General features: G+C 36.7%; 1 non-coding gene and 1 pseudogene across 2 annotated transcripts in view; both read right to left on the minus strand.

The window, feature by feature from the left end:
- Nucleotides 1-2,487: 2,487 nt before the first annotated feature.
- LOC111529386 overlaps nt 2,488-19,453 on the minus strand; it is a 34,417-nt pseudogene continuing 17,451 nt past the window's right edge. Inside the window, exons 2-5 of the transcript XR_004229092.1 lie at nt 17,106-17,238; nt 16,509-16,604; nt 6,604-8,484; nt 2,488-6,001 (exon numbers count right to left, since the gene is read on the minus strand). The product of XR_004229092.1 is annotated as a zinc finger protein 85-like (transcript). The remainder of the gene's footprint in view (nt 6,002-6,603; nt 8,485-16,508; nt 16,605-17,105; nt 17,239-19,453) is intronic.
- On the minus strand, nt 6,497-6,603 carry LOC111529419. The gene has a single exon (XR_002727416.1). It is a non-coding gene; the product is annotated as a U6 spliceosomal RNA (small nuclear RNA).

Below are 19,453 nucleotides of genomic sequence, written 5' to 3' on the forward strand. Positions count from 1 at the left end.
CACAATTACCAAAATACAGAACCAACAGTTCAACATTTATGAGTAAATAAAGACAATGTGGTATATATACACAATGGAATACTATGTCTTTAGAAAAGAAATTTCTATTATTTTCAATCACACGAATTAACCTGGAAGACATTATATTTGTCTAAATGAGCCAGGCACAAAGATTATTTTTCATGATTTTACTTACACAGGGAGTCTTAAAAGCTTAATCCCATTAAAGTAGAGAGTAAAGTGGTGACCACCAGACATCAAGGTATTTAGAAAAAAGGGGGGTTTTGAAAGATGTTGGTCAAAGAATACATAATTATAGTTGAATAGGAAGAATAAGTTTAAGAGATCTTTTTGTACAGCATAGTGACTACAGATCATAACAATGTAGCTGTGGTTTTGAAAAACGCTGACAAAGTCACATACTCCGACCATAAAAATGTTAGCGATGTTAGGTAAAGCCTTAATTACCTAGAATTAAGCATTTAACAACATATACTTGCAAACATCACGTTGTACAGAATAAGTACACATTTATTTATTACAGATGGTAATAGCATGAAAGACACTGAAAGGGCAGTTGTTGCTTATGGTCTCATGACTGGCCACCTTGTGAACACAAAAAACAAATTTGCATAAATATAACAGAAAATGTTTAATCCAAAAGCTGCCATAATCTTCAAAAGTTTTCTAGAGAAAATGACCAAGAAGCTGAATATAGTTAGGTGACAAAGAACAAAAACTGTACACTCACCTTCACCCACTAAAAAAAAAAAAAAAATGAGTGAAAAAGTCCTCAGAATTGTAATATCAATATAAAAAAGAAATATTATTCCAAATATCAAATCCACAGAGGTCGTTTTATTATTTTGTAACCTTTAAATTTCACATTTAAAAATAAAAGATTCTGCATGGAAATGTACGTTGTGCTATATCATAGAAAATTAAATTTAAAATTCTTCACTTACCATTAGCTCTCTTATAAATTAATTTCTAAGATGTATTTTCTAGCAAATTTTATATTTGTCACAACATATTTGCACTACAGCCTGGGCAACAAGAGTGAAATGCTGTTTAAAAATTTAGTAAGTTTTTCCTTTTACGAACAGAAAAGAAAAAAACAATGCTAACTAATTTAATCCTCTCACTTGTGGACAATGAATGCCTTTTATCTTAATTAACTGATCAGACAGTTATATTGATAAGCACTCTCCAGTGAAAAGCGATTTTTGAGTGCATTAAAAATATCAACTTTCTCATCAAAACCTACAAAGTACCATATAAAATGACATGGCATGAAGACAACAGTGAGAAAAGTGGAGCCATCACATAGAAAAAGAAGAAGGGCTGTGATGAATACACAGAAGTCACATAATAAGACAAACGAAACTAAAGGTAATTAGGAAATAAAAGAACCAGAATTTATTTTTAAATTCAGCAAGATTTAGCTTTGCAGTATGGGAAAAAAATGTTATCTGCACATGAAGAATCAATGTTATTTCTTCACTATTGGTATTTTCCATCTCTGACTTGAAGTTACAAACTAACTCCAGTAGGAATGTTTACAGCTTATTATGGAGCATCTGTTACACAGCAACCACTGTCACATTTGTTTGCCACATTTATATATAAAAACATCCTCATGACTTATGAAGTATTCCTAGTTCTTACCTGAACAAATTGGCTCAATAAATAAAAACTTAGGTCAATTATAACAAGAGAAAAGAATAAGAAATATAGGTTTATATAGGATTCTCCAATTAAAAGAACAAATGGAATGTTCTAACTAAATACAATATAATTAATAAACAATTTTGGAAATACATCTAAAATTATCGTGTGCAGTACTAATTTTTTTTTTTTTTTTTTTTTTTGAGACGGAGTCTCCCTCTGTCGCCCAGGCTGGAGTGCAGTGGCTGGATCTCAGCTCACTGCAAGCTCTGCCTCCCGGGTTCACGCCATTCTCCTGCCTCAGCCTCCGGAGTAGCTGGGACTACAGGCACCCGCCACCTCGCCCGGCTAGTTTTTTGTATTTTTTAGTGGAGACAGGGTTTCACCGGGTTAGGCAGGATGGTCTTGATCTCCTGACCTCGTGATCCGCCCGTCTCGGCCTCCCAAAGTGCTGGGATTACAGGTTTGAGCCACTGCGCCCGGCCGCAGTACTAAATTTTATAAAAATCATTCTTACAATCCATGAACAGCTCACATAATAAATACTTCATAAACTACAAAAGAAAAAAATGGTAAGAAACAAGAAAATTATAGGTCTAGCATGACTAACAGGCAAGTAAAAACATTTGCACGGAGAGATTCTGAATCATAAGTCAGAAGATTTGAAAGTAATGAATTCAATACAAAGCAGAGTATACATTTACTTTCAGCATTTTTGAAGTTTTCAGTTGTCTAGTAAATTATTAAAATATTTGTTTTGTTCCAATATTGCTCTTTTCTTTTGAAAATAGGTACAAACTCACACTCACACAAAAACACTCCATAATTTTCTAACACCTAAGGTTTATTTTTAGGGTAATATATGTGTATAGTTAACTCTATGTAAACCAATACTAAAATTCTGTTATGTTTGCAGGCAGAGAGACATGTTCAAAGAAAAATACATAACAAAATTTTTACAATGTTTAGGCAGAACTCAGAATTTTAAGACTCAGGATTTTATTTACACTTGTATATAATTTTTATTATGCCCATGAAAATGACCCTATAGTCAATAGCAATTTACTTGTACATTTTAAAGTAACTAGAAGTGTAGAATTGGTTTGTAATACAAATGATAAATGCTGGAGTTGATGGGTATTTCATTTGCCCTAACATGATTAATATATATTTATATGCATGATTAACATCAAAATATGCCATATATGGCATAAATATATACACACACTATGTACCCATAAAATTTAAGAAAAATATGTTTAAATAAGAAAAAAGAATAAAAATTTAACCTATAGGAACAATGTTCTTTAAGTTCTTTACTTTAAAGTCACTGGCAAGAGAAATTATTAGAGATGTTAGTCCACTGTTATTAAATAGTACATTGTCACTATCTTTTACCTACACCCTTGAGTAAGGTGGGATAGGTTAAAGTTAGTGGTGTAATAACACTTCATTGAATGCACAATGGTCTTAACACGTTTAAAAAAAAGTTTAATTAAAAAATTAACTTCACAATAATCTAAAATTTTTTAAATGTGCTGCATTTTATTACATAGAAATACAATTAGTAAAATGATATACTACTAATTTTAATTTAATTTTAACTAAAACAAAAGATATTTTCACTAGAATGCAGAAGAATATTCCTCTGAACACCTCCCTCATACAGCACTCAATATTATAAATTAAACACAAAGCATCTCTCCACTTAGATTTTTATCATGCATCCTACATTGTAATGTCTTTACTCTTCCATAGAAAAGGTCAAAAATAATGCCCACCTAACAAAAAAGAATGTCTCATGTCTTTGATGAAGCAACAATTGATCACATGCTTTTACATGTGAATACAATAGAAATGAAGAGCAAGAAGTAATTTGAGTTGAATTACATCACTCACTTTTTAAAAATTCTGATTTTTTCAAAGAAAAAAGTATACTTTAAATGTAATTATAACTAAAAATATTTCTACCTCTTTTAAAGTTATATACAAATAATTTATCTATCAACTTTAATTTTGGAGTATTTTCTCTACTCAGCACACTGATTAAGTGCAATGTCTGAAGTGTCAGTGCCTTAGATATTTCTACTGTGAATTCTCTGATATTTACACCCAGTTAATTTTGCATTAAATTTCTTTTATACTTACTGCATCTTCAAAAATATATTTTAGTATGAGTCCCCTGGTGTTTTCTAAGCAGTAGTTCTTGAAAAAATGTTTTTCCAAATATATTACATTTGCAGTTTCTCTAATATAAACTCCTTGATGTTAATCAAAATTTCATCACTGTTTCGGGATTTTCCTTTAGTACATAATGTGTACAACAAAATCTGTGATACAAGTAAAGACACTACAACCCTCTTTATGTTCCTAATGTTTGTCTTCAAAATGAAAACCTTCTCTTTAAAGGCTTATATTTGTCAGGCACAGCAACTCACACCTATAATCCCAGCAATTTGGGAGGCAGAGGCAGGTTGATCATTTGAGGTCAGGAGTTCAAGACCAGCGTGGCCCACATGGTGACAGTCTCTACTAAAAATAAAAACAATTAGCCAAACGTGGTGGTGGGCGCCTGTAGTCTCACCTACTCTGGAGGCTAAGGCAGGAGAATTGCTTGAACCTGGGAGGCAGAGGTTGCAGTAAGCCAATATCACACCACTGCATTCCAGCCTGGGTGACAGAGCAAGACTCCATCTAAAAAAGAAAGCTTTTGTTTTCTGAGGTTTTTACACTAACTGCATTTATAATGCTTTTATTAAGCAATAACTCTCTAATGTTGAGTAAGATATAACCAGATATTAATGGCTTTTCCACATTTATATTTGTACAATTTTTCTGAAGGGCTTTCCTGTGCAATAAGGTGTGAAAATTAATAAAAAGTTTTGCCACATTCTTCGCACTTCTGGGAGTTTTCTCCAGTATAAATTATCTTACCTATAATCAAGTGTGACAACCATTTAAAGGCTTTGTAACATTCTTCACATTTTTAAGATTTCTCACCAGTATGATTGCTTTTATGGTTAGAAAAGTTTGAAGGTGTTTTCAAAATCATTGTCTCATCCTTTAGGTTTGTAAAGTTTCCAGTATTAATTTTCTTACGTTTAGTAAAGTTTGAGATTTAATTAAAAGCATTGCCATATTGTTCACATTTGCAGGGTTTCTCGCAAGTATGAATTGTCCTATGTGGAGTAAGGGTTGAAGATAGGTTAGCTTTGCCACATTCTTCACCTTTGTAGAGTTTTGCTCCAGTATGATTTTTCTTATGTGCAGTAAGGTTTGAGGATAAGTTAAAAGCTTTGCCACGTTCTTCACATTTGTAGGGTTTCACTCCAGTATGATTTTTCTTAATGTGCAGTAAGGTTTGAGGATAAGTTAAAAGCTTTGCCATATTCTTCACATTTGTAGGGTTTTGCTACAGTATGATTTTTCTTATGTGCAGTAAGGTTTGAGGATAAGTTAAAAGCTTTGCCACATTCTTCACATTGGTAGAGTTTCTCTCCAGTATGAATTATCTTATGTACAGCAAGGTGTGAGAACTGTTTAAAAGTTTTACCACATTCTTTACATTTGTACAGTTTCTCTCCAGTATGAATTACCTTATGTTTAGTAAGAGTTGAGGACCGGTTAAAGGCCTTGCCACATTCTTTACATTTGTAGGATTTCTCTCCTGTATGAATTTTTTTATGCTCTGTAAGGTTTGAAGATCTGTTAAACACTTTGCCACATTCTTCACATTTGTAGTGTTTCTCTCCAGTGTGAATTATTTTGTGTGTAGAAAGGGTTGAAGACTGGTTAAAAGCTTTACCACATTTTTCACATTTGTAAGGTTTCTCTCCTGTATGAATTTTCTTATGTGTAGTAAGTTTTGAGGATCGACTGAAAGTTTTGCCACATTCCTCACATTTCTAAGGTTTCTCTCCAATATGAATTCTTTTATGTATAGTAAGAGTTGACACTTGGTTAAAAGCTTTGCCACATTCTTCACACTTGCAGAGCTTCTCTCCAGTATGAATTTTCTTATGTGTAGTAAGGTTTATGTATAGGTTGAAAGCTTTGCCACATTCTTCACATTTATATGGTTTCTCTCCAGTATGAATTATTTTATGTGTAGTAAGGGTTGAGAACTGGTTAAAAGCTTTTCCACATTCTTTGCATTTGTAAGGTTTCTCTCCAGTATGAATGTTCTTATGTTTAGTAAGGTTTGAAGATCAATTAAAAGCTTTGCCACATTCTTCACATTTGTAGGATTTTTCTCCAGTATGAATTTTTTTATGTTCAGTAAGTTTTGATGAATTAAAAGCTCTGCCACATTCTTCACATTTGTAGGGTTTCTCTCCAGTATGAATTATCTTTTTTTTATTATTATTATACTTTAAGTTCTAGGGTACATGTGCATAACGTGCAGGTTTGTTACATATGTATACCTGTGCCATGTTGGTGTGCTGCACCCATCAACTCGTCAGCACCCTTCAATTCATCATTTATATCAGGTATAACTCCCCAGTGCAATCCCTCCCCCCTCCCCCCTCCCCATGATAGGCCCCAGTATGTGATGTTCCCCTTCCCGAGTCCAAGTGAACTCATTGTTCAGTTCCCACCTCTGAGTGAGAACATGCGGTGTTTGATTTTCTCTTCTTGTGATAGTTTGCTAAGAATGATGGTTTCCAGCTGCATCCATGTCACTACAAAGGACGCAAACTCATCCTTTTTTATGGGTGCATAGTATTCCATGGTGTATATGTGCCACATTTTCTTAATCCAGTCTGTCACAGATGGACATTTGGGTTGATTCCAAGTCTTTGCTATTGTGAATAGTGCCGCAATAAACAAAAATATGGAACGCTTCACGAATTTGCATGTCATCCTTGCGCAGGGGCCATGCTAATCTTCTCTGTATCATTCCAATTTTAGTATATGTGCTGCCGAAGCGAGCACTCTCTCCAGTATGAATTATCTTATGTGTAGTAAGGGTCGAAGATCGGGTAAAAGCTTTGTCACATTCATCACATTTGTATAGCTTCTCTCCAGTATGAATCATCTTATGTTTAGTAAAAGTTGAGAAATTATTAGAAGTTTTGCCACATTCTTCACACTTGTAAGGTTTCTCTCCAGTATGAATTTTCTGGTTCAATGAGTTTTGAGGATCAGGTAAAAGCTTTGCCACATTCATCACATTTGTACTGTTTCTCTTCAGTATGAATTATCTTATGTGTAGTAAGTGTTGAAGATCGGTTAAAAGCTTTGCCACATTCTTCACACTTGTAGGGTTTCTCTCCAAGATGAATTTTTTTATGTGCAGGAAGGTTGGCGGACAGGTTAAAAGCTTTGCGACATTCTTCATATATGTAGGGTTTCTCTCCAGTATGAATTATCTTATGTCCAATAAGGGTTGAAGATCGGTTAAAGGCTTTGCCACATTCTTCACATTTGTAGAGTTTCTCTCCAGCATGAATTTTCTTATGTGTACTAAGTTTTGAGGATAGGTGGAAAACTTTGTGCCAGATTCTCTACATTTGTAGGGATTCTCTCCAGTATGGATTATCTTATGTGCACTAAGGGCTGAGGACTGGTTAAAGGCTTTGCCACATTCTCCACATTTGTAGGGTTTCTCTCCAGTATGAATTAGCTTATGTCTAGTAAGGTTTGAGAGTTGGTTAAAAGCTTTGCCACATTCTTCACATTTGTAGAATTTCTCTGCAGTATGTATTTTCTTATGTTCAGTAAGATTTGAAGATCGGTTAAATGCTTTGCCACATTTCTCACATTTGTAGGGTTTCTCTCCGGTATGAATATTTTTATGGTCAGTAAGGTTTGAAGATTGTTTAAAAGCTTTGCCACATTCTTCACATTTGTAGGGTTTCTCTCCACTATGAATTCTCTTATGTGTAGTAAGGGTTGAGGACTGGTTAAAGGCTTTACCATATTCTTCACATTTGTACGGTTTCTCTCCAGTATGAATGTACTTATGTTCAGTAAGTTTTGAGGATCAGTTAAAAGCTTTGCCGCATTCTTCACATTCATAAGGTTTCTCTCCCGTATGAATGATCTTATGTGTATTAAAGGTTGAGAACTGGTTAAAAACCATGCCACATTCTTTACATTTGTAGGGTTTCTCTCCAGTATGAATTAACTTATGTTCAGTAAGCTTTGAGGCTTGGTTAAAAGCTCTACCACATTTCTCACATTTGCAGGGGTTTTCCCCAGTATGAATCGTATTATGTGTAGTAAGAGTTGATGACTAGTTAAAGGCTTTGCCACATTCTTCACATTTGTAGGGTTTCTCTTCAGTATGAATTCTCTTATGTCTAATAAGGTGTGAGGTCTGGTTAAAGGCTTTGCCACATTCTTTACATTTGTAAGGTTTTTCTCCAGTATGAATTCTCTTATGTTTATTAAGGGTTGAGGACCAGTTAAAGGCTCTTCCATATTCTTCATATTTGTAGAAATTCACTCTAATATGGATTCTTTTACGTTGAGTTAGGTGTGAAAGCATGCAAAATGTTTTGCCACATTCTTTACATTTAAAATGTTTATTTTCAGTATGCCTCATCTTGTGTCTATTTGAATTTGAAATTTTATGGAAAACTTTTACATATTTATCACATTGAAATATTTTGCTCAAGGTAGTTTTCAAACATTGGTTAAGTCCACTATAATCTCCTTTGTGCTGCTTACACTCAACCACACTTTTACAGCCTTTTCTTAACTTTAAATTCTCATATCCACATTTTCTGTATCTTCTTAAGGTCACTTTTTGGAAAGACTCTCTTACATTCTGCTCTGGCCAAAGGTGTTGGGCAAAATACTAAAACATAACTGAAAGAAATAAAAATAACAAATTACTTCACTTGCTCAACTAAGATGAATATACTTTACAAATCTAACCCATAAAGTTACACAAACTACATAAGCAAGATGGCATAGCAAAATACCACAGGTTCGAATTCCTTCATAGACACATAAATGTAACAAAAGCATACTGACCAAAATGCATTTGTGGAAAATTTATAAATGAGTTAAGTGTGTGTAGTGTTCCAGGTTAGCACAATGCCAAAAGCCACATCAAAGGAAAAGAAAAGTCTGTTACATTTACCCAACACAGTTCTTTCTGCTTCTCAATATAACATAGTGTCTTTAGAAGTAAATGACCAACTTTGGCTTTCTTTTTCAAAAGACAAGAAAAATAACACACCCACATCTTTATTTCTGGCTTTATTAGGAGATTTTGCTGACATTGGTTTCTGTCTCCTACAACATAAAGTGCAAAAATTAACAGTGGTATACTTTGGAATGACATTTTGAGTCTGCTGAGATCAAAGGTAAATGTTACAGCAGGAAAGAGACTGTACTACAGACAGAGAACAGTTGTAGCAAGTGATGACTATTAAGAAGAAACATGAATAAAGTCTTTTAACTAAAAAACAACTAGAACATTTCAGACAAGACACATCCTAAGAATATGTTTGAAAGACTCTCAGGATCTCTAGCTAAGAAAAATGGCTTCAGACTTTGCCAGGACAAAGCTACATTATAAACACTGTGACAGGTAGCTTGTTTTCAATGTTCAAATTTCAATTAAAGATTACAATGTATACAAAATTTTAGGGCAACATAGCTCTATCAAATATTATAAAATTTTCAGAAAGCAACCATTAAAAAAATTAATTTAAAAAAGTTAACATAAATTGAATAATACTCCATGAATGAAATAGGAACACAGACAACTATTAAAAATCAGAAAAATTGGGATAACAGATATATTTAAAATATCAAAAAACAGAAATTGTGGAGGTAGAAAACACAAAAAAGGAACTGAAATATTATAAGAAAAAATGATGTAAAAATGAAAAAGTTTAACAAAGAAACTAGAACACATGCAAAGATATTTACAACAAGAACATATATAAGCACAATTTTAAAAGTCACAGACAAGAGAATCTTGTGAGTTTCAAGATAAAAATGATGTGTTATTTATAAGAATAGTCTTATGAGGTAATGAGTGAATTTCTCAAGAAAATTTTGCAGGCCAGAAGGGAACTGTGTGACATTGTCAAAGTCCTGAAGAAAAGAGCTGTAGCACCGGTGCGAGCGACACAGAAGACCGGTGATTTCTGCATTTTCAACAGAGGTACTGGGGTCATCTCACTGGGGAGTGCCGGACAATCGGTGCTGGTCAGCTGCTGCAGCCTGACCAGCAAGAGCTGAAGCAGGGCGAGGCATTGCCTCACCTGGGAAGCGCAAAGGGGAAGGGAATCCCTTTTCCTAGCCAGGCAAACTGAGACACACAACACCTGGAAAATCAGGTAATTCCCACCCCAATACTGCGCTTTAAGGAAACGAGCACACCAGGAGACTATACCCACACCTGGCCAGGAGGGTCCCACGGCCATGGAGCCTCCCTCATTGCTAGCACAGCAGTCTGCGATCTAACCACAAGGCAGCAGCGAGGCTGGGGGAGGGGCGCCTGCCATTGCTGAGGCTTAAGTAGGTAAACAAAGCTGCTGGGAAGCTGGAATTGGGTGGAGCTCACAGGAGCTCAAGGAAACCTGCCTGTCTCTGTAGACTCCACCTCTGGGGATAGTGCACAGCTAAAAAACAACAGGGGAAGCAGCAGAGGCCTGTGCAGACCCGAAGGAGCCTGTCTGACAGCTTTGAAAACAGCAGTGGATCTCCCAACACGGAGGTTGAGATCTGAGAAGGGGCAGTCTGCCTGCTCAAGTGGGTCCCTGACCCCTGAGTAGCCTAACTGGGAGACATCCCCCACTAGGGGCAGTCTGACACCCCACACCTCACAGGGTGGAGTACACCCCTGAGAGGAAGCTTCCAAAGTAAGAATCAGACAGGTACACTCACTGTTCAGCAATATTCTACCTTCTGCAGCCTCTGCTGCTGACACCCAGGTAAACAGGGTCTGGAGTGGACCTCAAGCAATCTCCAACAGACCTACAGCTGAGGGTCCTGACTGTTAGAAGGAAAACTACCAAACAGGAAGAACACCTATACCAAAACCCCATCAGTACGTCACCATCATCAAAGACCAGAAGCAGATAAAACCACAAAGATGGAGAAGAAGCAGGGCAGAAAAGCTGGAAATTAAAAAAATAAGAGCGCATCTCCCCCTGCAAAGGAGCACACCTCATCGCCAGCAACAGATCAAAGCTGATCAGAGAATGACTTTGACGAGATGAGAGAAGAAGCCTTCAGTCCATCAAACTTCTCAGAGCTAAAGGAGGAATTACGTACTCAGCGCAAAGAAACTAAAAATCTTGAAAAAAGAGTGGAATAATTGATAGCTAGAATAATTAATGCAGAAAAGGTCATAAATGAAATGACAGAGATGAAAACCATGACATGAGAAATACGTGACAAATCCACAAGCTTCAGTAACCGACTCGATCAACTGGAAGAAAGAGTATCAGCGATGGAGGATCAAATGAATGAAATGAAGTGAGAAGAGAAACCAAAAGAAAAAGGAAGAAAAAGAAATGAACAAAGCCTGCAAGAAGTATGGGATTATGTAAAAAGACCAAATCTACGTCTGACTGGGGTGCCTGAAAGTGAGGGGGAAAATGGAACCAAGTTGGAAAACACTCTTCAGGATATCGTCCAGGAGAACTTCCCCAACCTAGTAGGGCAGGCCAACATTCAAATTCAGGAAATACAGAGAACACCACAAAGATACTCCTCGAGAAGAGCAACTCCAAGACACATAATTGCCAGATTCACCAAAGTTGAGATGAAGGAAAAAATCTTAAGGGCAACCAGAGAGAAAGGTCGGGTTACCCACAAAGGGAAGCCCATCAGACTAACAGCAGACCTCTCAGCAGAAACTCTACAAGCCAGAAGAGAGTGGGGGCCAATATTCAACATTCTTAAAGAAAATAATTTTAAACCCAGAATTTCATATCCAGCCAAACTAAGTTTCATCAGTGAAGGAGAAATAAAATCCTTTACAGATAAGCAAATGCTTAGAGATTTTGTCACCACCAGGCCTGCCTTACAAGAGACCCTGAAGGAAGCCCTAAACATGGAAAGGAACAACCGGTACCAGCCATTGCAAAAACATACCAAAATGTAAAGACCATCGAGGCTAGGAAGAAACTGCATCAACTAACGAGCAAAATAACCAATTAATATCATAATGGCAGGATCAAGTTCACACATAACAATATTAACCTTAAATGTTAATGGACTAAATGGTCCAATTAAAAGACACAGACTGGCAAATTGGATAAAGAGTCAAGACCCATCAGTCTGCTGTCTTCAGGAGACCCGTCTCACATGCAGAGACATACATAGGCTCAAAATAAAGGGATGGGGGAAGATCTACCAAGCAAATGGAGAACAAAAAAAAGCAGGGGTTGCAATCCTAGTCTCTGATAAAATAGACTTTAAACCATCAAAGATCAAAAGAGACAAAGGAGGCCATTACATAATGGTAAAGGGATCAATTCAACAGGAAGAGCTAACTATCCTAAATATATATGCACCCAATACAGGAGCACCCAAATTCATAAAGCAAGTCCTTAGAGACTTACAAAGAGACTTAGACTCCCATACAATAATAATGGGAGACTTCAACACTCCACTGTCAACATTAGACAGATCAACGAGACAGAAAGTTAACAAGGATATCCAGGAATTGAACTCATCTCTGCACCAAGCGGACCTAATAGACATCTATAGAACTCTCCACCCCAAATCAACAGAATATACATTCTTCTTAGCACCACATCGCACTTATTCCAAAATTGACCACATAATTGGAAGTAAAGCACTCCTTAGCAAATGTAAAAGAACAGAAATTATAACAAACTGTCTCTCAGATCACAGTGCAATCAAACTAGAACTCAGGGCTAAGAAACTCAATCAAAACTGCTCAACTATATGGAAACTGAACAACCTGCTCCTGAATGACTACTGGGTACATAACGAAATGAAGGCAGAAATAAAGATGTTCTTTGAAACCAACGAGAACAAAGATACAACATACCAGAATCTCTGGGACACATTTAAAGCAGTGTGTAGAGGGAAATTTATAGCACTAAATGCCCACAAGAGAAAGCTGGAAAGATCTAAAATTGACACTCTAACATCACAATTAAAAGAACTGGAGAAGCAAGAGCAAACACATTCAAAAGCTAGCAGAAGGCAAGAAATAACTAAGATCAGAGCAGAACTGAAGGAGATAGAAACATAAAAAACCCTCCAAAAAATCAATGAATCCAGGAGTTGGTTTTTTGAAAAGATCAACAAAATTGACAGACCGCTAGCAAGACTAATAAAGAAGAAAAGAGAGAAGAATCAAATAGACGCAATTAAAAATGATAAATGGGATATCACCACCGACCCCACAGAAATACAAACTACCATCAGAGAATACTATAAACACCTCTACGCAAATAAGCTAGAAAATCTAGAAGAAATGGATAATTTCCTGGACACTTACACTCTTCCAAGACTAAACCAGGAAGAAGTTGAATCCCTGAATAGGCCAATAGCAGGCTCTGAAATTGAGGCAATAATTAAGAGCCTACCAACCAAAAAAGTCCAGGACCAGATGGATTCACAGCTGAGTTCTATCAGAGGTACAAAGAGGAGCTGGTACCATTCCTTCTGAAACTATTCCAATCAATTGAAAAAGAGGGAATCCTCCCTAACTCATTTTATGAGGTCAATATCATCCTGATACCAAAGCCTGGCAGAGACACAACAAAAAAAGAAAATTTTAGACCAATATCCCTGATGAACATTGATGCAAAAATCCTCAATAAAATACTGGCAAAACGGATTCAGCAGCACATCAAAAAGCTTATCCACCATGATTGAGTGGGCTTCATCCCTGGGATGCAAGGCTGGTTCAACATTCGCAAATCAATCAACGTAATCCAGCATATAAACAGAACCAAAGACAAAAACCCCATGATTATCTCAATAGATGCAGAAAAGGCCTTTGACAAAATTCAACAGCCCTTCATGCTAAAAATTCTCAATAAATTCGGTATTGATGGAACGTACCTCAAAATAATAAGAGCTATTTATGACAAACCCACAGCCAATATCATACTGAATGGGCAAAAACTGGAAAAATTCCCTTTGAAAACTGGCACAAGACAGGGATGCCCTCTCTCACCACTCCTATTCAACATAGTGTTGGAAGTTCTGGCTAGGGCAATCAGGCAAGAGAAAGAAATAAAGGGTATTCAATTAGGAAAAGAAGAAGTCAAATTGTCCCTGTTTGCAGATGACATGATTGTATATTTAGAAAACCCCATTGTCTCAGCCCAAAATCTCCTTAAGCTGATAAGCAACTTCAGCAAAGTCTCAGGATACAAAATTAATGTGCATAAATCACAAGCATTCTTATACACCAGTAACAGACAAACAGAGAGCCAAATCAGGAATGAACTTCCATTCACAATTGCTTCAGAGAGAATAAAATACCTAGGAATCCAACTTACAAGGGATGTAAAGGACCTCTTCAAGGAGAACTACAAACCACTGCTCAGTGAAATCAAAGAGGACACAAACAAATGGAAGAACATTCCATGCTCATGGATAGGAAGAATCAATATCGTGAAAATGGCCATACTGCCCAAAGTTATTTATAGATTCAATGCCATCCCCATCAAGCTACCAATGAGTTTCTTCACAGAATTGGAAAAAACTGCTTTAAAGTTCATATGGAACCAAAAAAGAGCCCGCATTGCCAAGACAATCCTAAGTCAAAAGAACAAAGCTGGAGGCATCACGCTACCTGACTTCAAACTATACTACAAGGCTACGGTAACCAAAACAGCATGGTACTGGTACCAAAACAGAGATATAGACCAATGGAACAGAACGGAGTTCTCAGAAATAATACCACACATCTACAGCCATCTGATCTTTGACAAAGCTGAGAGAAACAAGAAATGGGGAAAGGATTCCCTATTTAATAAATGGTGCTGGGAAAATTGGCTAGCCATAAGTAGAAAGCTGAAATTGGATCCTTTCCTTACTCCTTATACAAAGATTAATTCAAGATGGATTAGAGACGTAAATGTTAGACCTAATACCATAAAAACCCTAGAAGAAAACCTAGGTGGTACCATTCAGGACATAGGCATGGGCAAGGACTTCATGTCTAAAACACCAAAAGCAACGGCAGCAAAAGCCAAAATTGACAAATGGGATCTAATTAAACTCAAGAGCTTCTGCACAGCAAAAGAAACTACCATCAGAGTGAACAGGCAACCTACAGAATGGGAGAAAATTTTTGCAATCTACTCATCTGACTAATATCTGACTAATATCATCTGGCTAATATCCAGAATCTACAAAGAACTCAAACAAATTTACAAGAAAAAAACAACCCCATCAAAAACTGGGCAAAGGATATGAACAGACATTTCTCAAAAGAAGACATTCATACAGCCAACAGACACATGAAAAAATGCTCATCATCACTGGTCGTCAGAGAAATGCAAATCAAAACCACAATGAGATACCATCTCACACCAGTTAGAATGGCAATCATTAAAAAGTCAGGAAACAACAGGTGTCGGAGGGGATGTGGAGAAATAGGAACACTTTTACACTGTTGGTGGGATTGTAAACTAGTTCAACCATTATGAGAAACAGTATGGTGATTCCTCATGGATCTAGATCTAGATGTACCATATGACCCAGCCATCCCACTACTGGGTATATACCCAAAGGATTATAAATCATGCTGCTATAAAGACACATGCACACGTATGTTTATTGTGGCACTATTCACAATAGCAAAGACTTGGAATCAACCCAAATGTCCATCTGTGACAGACTGGATTAAGAAAATGTGGCACATATACACCATGGAATATTATGCAGCCATAAAAAAGGATGAGTTTGCATCCTTTGTAGTGACATGGATGCAGCTGGAAACCATCATTCTTACCAAACTATCACAAGAACAGAAAACCAAACACCGCATGTTCTCACTCATAGGTGGGAACTGAACAATGAGATCACTTGGACTCGGGAAGGGGAACATCACACATCGGGGCCTATCATGGGGGGGAGGGGGAGGGATTGCATTGGGAGTTATACCTGATATAAATGAGGAATTGATGGGTGCTGACAAGTTGATGGGTGCAGCACACCAACATGGCACAAGTATACATATGTAACAAACCTGCACGTTATGCACATGTACCCTAGAACTTAAAGTATAATAATAAAAAAAAAATAAAAATAAAAAAAAGAAAGAAAATAGCTGTAGCAAATACCAGCAGCAAATCTGTCCTGCCAAATAAAAAGAAAAAGCCAATCCAAAATAGTCAAATCCTGAAAACACATATGGCACTGCATATGCCTTACATATACAACTATATTCAAAACCATAGTAGTAAAAACAGAATGGAATATACAGAAAAATAAACAACAACAACAAAAAACAATGGAACACAAACCACTACTCACACATTTCAGACTTGATGCAAAAAGAATTTAAAAAACTGTTTAATGTAGAGTTTCTCAAAATTATGCACATTTGTGTATCCCCCCAAAAAAAACAACAACAACAAAAACAAAAACAGTCAGATTGTGCAGTCTTTTATATCCCATGAAGAGGACATTGGCTTTCACTGTGAAATTGAAGACAGATCACTAAAGGGAAAGAGGAATCCTTAGAGAACTGAAAAACAAGACAGAAAATGTCCTGTGCGAGGGGGAAAAAAAAAAAAAAAACAAAACTCAGGTTTTCCAGAAACTATTTCCTTTGGAACACAGCTTACCAAATCACATTTTAAGCAGTGGCCTTCTCCTTGGCCTTTTGACTTCTTCTCTGTGCCATCTGTGTATTCCCTCTCACTTACCTGAATGTTTAGCTACCATCTCACGTCTCTTCATATCCCAGGGCTCTTTTCCTTGCTCCAGACAGCTAATCAGGTCTGGCTTACAGACAGCAATACCTGTTTTATTGAAAATAAATAACATAAATCTTGCACATATTCTCCAATTACCAACCTAGTAGTGTGCTCAGTAAAGATAATGTAATAGAATATTCTAGTACATTAATCCCCAAATGCTAATTTATGACAAAAATTTCTAAAGATTTAGAAAATATTTTAAATTTGTAGTTTCTTAATTTCACTACCTGGTACTACTGAATCAAAACAATTGGTGTTGGGAGTTAGATTTTAAGGTATGAGCAACAATATTTCATGACAATAAATTTCAAAAATTACCACTAATCAAGAGTGAATGATAAAGATCAGCTCAGGAATCCAGAAAGTTATGGTAAAGATGAAATATCTTGAAGAAACTATTTTCTACAATGACAAATCTAAAAGATTTTTTTTGAAAACAGGGATCCGAAACTCATTTATGCAAAGCATAAATCACCAAAAACATTCTAGAAAAAAGAGAAATAAAACCTTTAGGATATATTAGAAAACGTGTATTGAAGTTACCCTCATCCAAGAAAACCAGGTTTCTGTAGTTCTCTAACATCACACGCCTATATAAACTCTGCTGTGCAGTGTCCAGGCACTGCCACTCCTCCAAAGAGAATTCTATGGCCACATCCATAAACGTCAATAGTCCCTGAAAAACACAAAAACACACACACACACACACAAAATCACATACATTTGCCAAATGGCCATAGGCGTAATTTTAAATTTCAAGGTAAAATAAGACAGTAAAGAAAACTGGTTCTGACTTATAGAAGTGAATGAAATTATCCCTAAAATAATTCTTAACATAGAAATATTTTCTAATGTATTATCTAACCCTGAGAAAAGAAAGTGGCATAAGAGCCACAACATCTGTGTATATATGGTACTTTTCCAGTTAATAGAGTATAAATTAGGGCATAAACACAAACATGTCTATTTTTAAATGCTATATCTGCATCATACAGAATGAATTGTGTGTATTTTTGAGATGAAAAAGACACGTTGAGTTAAAAGGTGCCTCACAGCCAGGCGCGCTGGCTCAAGCCTGTAATCCCAGCACTTTGGGAGGCCGAGACGGGTGGATCACGAGGTCAGGAGATCGAGACCATCCTGGCTAACACGGTGAAACCCCCATCTCTAAATACAAAAAACTAGCTGGGCGAGGTGGCGGTCGCCTGTAGTCCCAGCTACTCGGGAGGCTGAGGCAGGAGAATGGCCTAAACCTGGGAGGCAGAGCTTGCAGTGAGCTGAGATCCAGCCACTGCACTCCATCCTGGGTGACAGGGCAAGACTCCGTCTCAAAAAAGAAAAAAAAAAAGGTACCTCACAAGTTTTAATGTGTACGATAAACTTGAGATCTTGTTAATGCAGATTATCTTTTCAGAAGATCTGGAATTGTTTGATATTCTAAATTTCTAACAAGTTCACCAGTAATGTCAATGTTTTTGGCCCACTTACTGGATGTCAAACATCCAGTAAGTGGATGAGCCCATGTTTTTCCCAGTTTTTCTGGCCTGTAAAAAGGGATGACAGTTTTCATTTTCCTAAGGCAGATACATGCACAGAAAACCTAAGAAAGGCAGCTGCCAGATTAAATGTTATGGTTTATGCACATCAGCAGCATAAACATACTTCATAATGAAGAGAAAAATAATTATAGTAAAGAAATCTGTCGAAGAGCTCTTTAACCAAGTGAATCATTAACATCAACTGCACTAGGACAAATTTTTGTAATGTGCTGATGCACACAGAAAAATGCGGCATCACTGCTGTGATATGGATCTCAGAAATAAGAGTTTGAATTTAACCATAAAAAATTAGTTTTATGGGAACTTCAAGATACAGATAATTCGTATGTTCTGTAATTTTTAATAGTGATTTTAAGTAGTCTTTCTTTAGCACCCTAAAGAGCAGGTATCCATCTCCTAATAATTTGTTTCAGAATTTTCTGGTTAATAAATGCCATTCTGTTTGAAAGAACATTTTGTTAATCGTGTTCTGCATAGAGCTAATGGTGAACAAAGATGGAACCTCAACATTACATGTTCTCCTTCTTTACTAAAGACCCCAGCTTTTCCCCAATAGGAATCTTGAGTAGTCACACCTTCCCATGTTCAGCAGCCACAGAGGGAACATTTTTCATGTTGCAGATTATAAATTCATAATGAGTTTTCTACATAGCATATAAAGAGCCATGATGTAGAGATGTAGAGAAGCCTCTGGTACGTAGGAAAAAACATTTTTCAGGGACCCTTGACTATCACAAGAATTTTTAAAAGTAGTTAAAACAAACTCATTAGGGAGAAACAAAACAATTTGAGAAGTAAAGGTTTGCAAGCACTAAACATATGGCATCCCAGGAGGCAGAGTGGACACGGCTCTCGATCTGAGACACGTTAAGCTAAAAAAAAAAAAAAAAAAAAAGGCCATTTTTTCCTCTTTCTCTTCTTTCTCTGGGATTCCTTTTAAGATGAGATTCTATGGACAAATTACACCTGCATGTTGGGAATATGCTTTTAAAGGTGTCAGTACCACCTGTTTACTTGCTACCACCACACCCACAGGCAGAAGGATCAAGACCTGCAGAAAAAGTACACCCATTTTTGTCCTTTATAACAGAAGAAATTCAGGAAAAATAAGCTGCTCCATGGAAATAAAAATGTAAGTTTCCGACCAGGTATGGTGGCTCACGCCCATAATCCCAGCACTTTGGGAGGCCGAGGCGGGCGGATCACGAGGTCAGAAGATTGAGACCATCCTGGCTAACATGGTGAAACCCCGTCTCTAGTAAAAATACAAAAATTAGCTGGGTGTGGTGGCGGAGTCCCAGCTACTCTGGAGGCTGAGGCAGGAGAATGGCA

Source organism: Piliocolobus tephrosceles, chromosome 8 (assembly GCF_002776525.5).
Source record: "Piliocolobus tephrosceles isolate RC106 chromosome 8, ASM277652v3, whole genome shotgun sequence".
In the NCBI taxonomy this organism is placed as follows: domain Eukaryota; kingdom Metazoa; phylum Chordata; class Mammalia; order Primates; family Cercopithecidae; genus Piliocolobus; species Piliocolobus tephrosceles.